This window comes from Chrysochloris asiatica, unplaced genomic scaffold (genome assembly GCF_000296735.1).
Source record: "Chrysochloris asiatica unplaced genomic scaffold, ChrAsi1.0 scaffold00224, whole genome shotgun sequence".
NCBI classification, from domain to species: domain Eukaryota; kingdom Metazoa; phylum Chordata; class Mammalia; order Afrosoricida; family Chrysochloridae; genus Chrysochloris; species Chrysochloris asiatica.
This window is the reverse complement of record NW_006408742.1, coordinates 862880-867487: the sequence shown is the minus strand read 5'-3', so window position 1 is coordinate 867487 and position 4608 is coordinate 862880. Positions and strand designations below refer to the sequence as shown.

The 4608-nt window shown below is 42.1% G+C and overlaps 1 pseudogene; it reads right to left on the bottom strand.

Moving 5' to 3' along the window:
- Window positions 1-1823: 1823 nt before the first annotated feature.
- Window positions 1824-3742, bottom strand: LOC102831939 (annotated as a pseudogene).
- Between the last annotated feature and the right edge of the window lie 866 nt (window positions 3743-4608).

Genomic DNA, 4608 nt, shown 5'->3' with positions numbered 1-4608 from the left:
AAACTGACACATGGGGAATCACTCCAGGATTTGTTCAGTGGCAGTCATAGAACATTAAAGTACAACTTGTTCACCAAACGTGATTACAAACCAAAGGTACAATTTAGTTGTTAGGTTATAAACATGTTTACTGTTTACTAAAACTTGTGGACATCTTATTAAATACTGTTTGGTAACAAAATACATATTCTTATTATTAATGGATGTGTGTTCCAGTTCATTTTGGACAGCATGCAATTTTCTTAGGTTCATACTTCTTACATTCCTAGTGTTGAACATTGATGGATGTATGCAGCAATTTTTCCTAATTTTAAGTAGAGGCTCATCAGCAATTGACAGTCCCAGAGGCTTTACTCCACTCGTGTCTTTCTGGTCAACCCAACATTGATGAGGAAGCTCCTACCCAGTCTTTTGAGTGCTTTCCAACAGGAGGGGCTCACCTTCCAGCAATTTATCTGAAAATGTTCTGCAGATATTAATCAAATTTTAATCTTTGGGTATGGCATTTGAGAACGATCAGCAGCAGATTTTTCAGTGTCTAAACATTCAGATGTAGTCTGCCTCTCTTCAGCTGCTGAAACAGGACCTTGTTGTGAATGGGGAGTGATCCGCACAGCTGTTCATTGGACGGGTGTAGAACTGGATGTGATGCTTCCAGTGTGGTCTGCGTAAGACTCCACAATCTCAATGGAGCATCTTGATAGCAAGTTTGATCAACTTCAGAATTGAGAAATTGGTGGAATCCTTGAATGTCATCCTCACTGACTTCAGTGGTTGGTGCGTAAATTTGAATGATGGTGGTATGAACTTGTCTTCTTTGTTGTGGTTTGTTGCTATTGTGAAGTGCCTTTGAGTTGGTTCCAGTTCATAATGACACTCTACAGGCTTTATGAGGGGTGGCTGGTAATTTAAATGGCTGACCTTGTAGTTCGAAAAGAAGGTATATTATCCTGGCTCAGAGCATTGGACTTAAAGGGAGATCTTGAAATGCTTTTTCTGACAATGAATATGATTGCATTCCTCTTCAATTTGTGTTTCCCATTCTAATAAAGCATATGAACGTTTTACTCAAAATGTCCTAATGCCACTCTGGTGAAACTGAGAGTATCCATCGATCTTTGTGTGTTCCATTTCATTTTGGACACCTTCCAATAATCCTAGGATCCTACTTTGCACATGTGAGGTTGTCATCATGGATGCATGTTTGCAGCTCTATTAATGGATGTGTGTTCCAGTTCATTTTGGACAGCATGCTTCAACATTTTGAGTTGTGCTTCATCAGGAAATATTGGTCCCGAAAGCTATAATCCACTCAGGTCATTCTGGCCAACTCCACTTTGATGACACAGCTCCTTCCCAGTCCTACATTGAGGACCATCCAGCCATAGGGTGTCACCTTCTCATACTATATCTGACAGTGTGCTTCTTCTATTCACTAAGTTTTCCTCTTTGGACACTCAATCTGACAATGTGCTTCTGCAATCCATGTGGTTTTCAGAGGCTAACCATTCAGAAGTAATCTGCCTCTCCTGTCTTGTATGTCTAGTCTGGAAGCTCCGCTGAATCTTGTCCATCATGGCTGAGCCAGCTGGTCTTTGAAAGACCAGTGGCATAGCTTCCAGCATCACTGAAGCACACACACAAGCCACCACAGTATATAAACATGACAGACAACTGATATGACCTATTTGTTTTAGGGATAAAATCTTTATTGTTTACTCAAAATCATATTTCAGTTTTAATTCAAAACAAAGGAAAAAGAAAAACAAAGAAATCTGCTAACTATGTGTCATTGTCATTAGGTAGTCTTCTTCAAAATCACTTCATCTAGACTTCTTGAATGCATACATTAGATTTCGAGGCACAGCATAGACTCCCTGTCAATCTTGCCGGGTAACTGGTAGCTGTTTGGCTCTCATTTTCATGTCTTCACCACCACCTTCACCCTGCTTTATTTCAGTGTCTTCTACTTCCAAGAAGGGAGCCAGAACCTTCCCTAGTTCACCCGGCTTGTTGACAAATAATCTCCCTATTGGTTTCCCATTACAGGTTTGTCTTGAGGACCATGAGGCCTTTTCTTTTCCATCAGGACAGGTTCAGTTTCATCCTGCTCACCTGTTTCCGTTACTTCAAAAGGAGATGGTAATTCCTTGGTTAGCTTTATTGCCACGTGTTCAAGATATTCGGGCAAACTTTCAAAGTGCTCAATGGTTCTCTGGAAGAAGTTAGGACTTCTCATTGCTAGGAGTCTCAGGGCTCTCCAACCATAATGTGGGTTGTTCACAGCCTTATATTCATGTTCAACCATGTTTTCTGGGTCTGCCTGTTCAATGGCTTCTTGAAAAAACTCCTCTAAAGTTGGCATGTATGTCCTTGTCTTCGACTTGCATGCTTCCATATTATCAGGACAGAGATTCCAAAGCCTTGTGAGCTCCTCATTGCCCATCCTTAACTTTTTGTTGGGTCCTTTCCCTAGGAAGTCCTCTGGTGCTCTTGTCTTCTGAACAACTCCTGTAGGCTTGGGATCTGATGATCTTTCCTTCACAAAACAGGGACAGCCTTCATTTTTCCACAGATTCCACTTTTCCTCCCTGTTTAATATATGCTCCACCATCTGTGAAAATCTTTCTCCATCAGGAGGGCTTTCAGATAGTAGCTGATAGACTGATTTAGTGATCTCTTCAATCCAGAGTGACTGTTGAACAGTTAAAACATGATTTGAACTTTTGAATCTGACCTGTGCCTTGAGATATTGAAATAGGATGAGATACTGCAACAGGATTTGCCGACGAAAGTTACTGTCCCTCAGCTGTAAATCCATCAGCTTTTCACTTGTGAAAAATCGTGGAAGATATACATGTTCTCCTGCTGTCTGGAGTTCTTCCATTTGGTTCCTTGAGGCCTTAGTATCCTTTCCATTATAACTTTTCAAAAGAGCTAAAACTTCTTCAGAATTGCTGAGAAAATTCTTCCATGAAATCTTCTCATAACATTGCACAGGGTTCCTGAAGTAACCCTGAAGTGACCAGAATTTTTGACACAGGTTCTGATCAATTGGAATGGAGCCAGTTGCTGCTGTCTCGTCGTCTCCCATTTCGTCATCATCTATCTCCATAGCTTCTTCTCTATCCTGAGTGTGCATCTCATCTAGAGTGCTGTTGTGGTCCATGAGGTGGAAAAGAGGGACACTTTCCAGATTAAATTGACTCTGTAAGTTAAGAGCTGATTTTTCAGAGAGAGGGAAAAGCCTGGCCAAAAAGAGTTGAATTCGACCACAGAAGACTGTATTCTGGGACTTGGATAATCTTTTAAGGAGATCATTGCACATACGTAGCAAATAATTCATCCCTGCAGCAAAGAAGGTGTTGGATTTCCAAGTGGCCACATTTTTTTCCACAAACATGAATATTATGTTACACTGATGCAAAGGAAGACAATTGAAAACGTCTGCCAACAATGCAAAAGGTGTCGAGGAGGTACAAAGACCTTCAGCTACTCCCTGAATAGCAAGAGAAATAATTGCTAAAATGTTGTCACATGATGAATGGCATATCATTTCTTCTTCTAAAACAGCTCTGAAAGCTTGATCAAGAGTCGATTTCTTTTCATTTTCACTACCAGCTATGTGGCTGAAGGCATTCAACAACGGTTTGATATTTTTCTGGCTCAAAGCTTCTCTGGTAGACTTCTTAAATCCCAGACAGGCTTCTGGGAAACTGAAGAGGGGAGTGGCAGAAGACATCTTCCCGACTGCGTGTGCTGGCCACTGCGTTGAGTCTTCCATCGATGAACGTGATGGATTTTCCACTACCCACTGGATGCAGTACTGTATTTAAAGACTGAAAAACAGGGTTTCAGAGGGCAGCTGCGCTGGTGGTACAGCAGGATAAGCACTGCACTGCTAACCACAAGGTGGCCAAGGGAGTTGGAAAGACACTAGTCGCTCCCCAGAGAAAGCTGAGGCTGTCTGCTCCCACAGAGATTGAGGCAGGCTTCTGATAACTCCCAGTATTGGCAGGCAACACAAGGCAGACCGCTCAAGCCCAAGGAGATGGAGGGCAGCTTCACAGGACGCTGATCCAGCAGAAAGCAGGTAAAGTTTACCGTGGTGGCGTCCAATATATTGGGAGAAAAACCACACCCCCAAGACTTCCTTTCAATGGATTGGTTGCTCATAGAAGACATCAATCACGGAGGCAACCACGTGATTTCAGGGATTTGGCGGGAGCAATTTCCGTGAAACCACGTGATTTCAGGGATTTGCCTGGAGCAATTTCTGCACTTTAACTGCCAGACCCCCCACTGAGAATCCACACCCTGCCCAGTGGATACAAACACTTACCCATCACAACTGAAAGTTTGAGGATTCAGGTCTTCCAGAGTCACCTCTGAAAAAGGGTCTTGTGAATGACTTTGGGAATAGAAGCTGTTGAAAGCCCTCTGGAGTGCAATTCTAATCTAGTACACTTCAGCTCATGAGTCGGAGTTGACTCAATGACAATTAATTGGCTGTTTGTTCAAAGGTACTCTGATGTTTCTTAAATAGGTCATTGATTTGGATCAAGTCATTTATATGGCTCTGAGTCTGTTTCCTTATCTACAAAATGG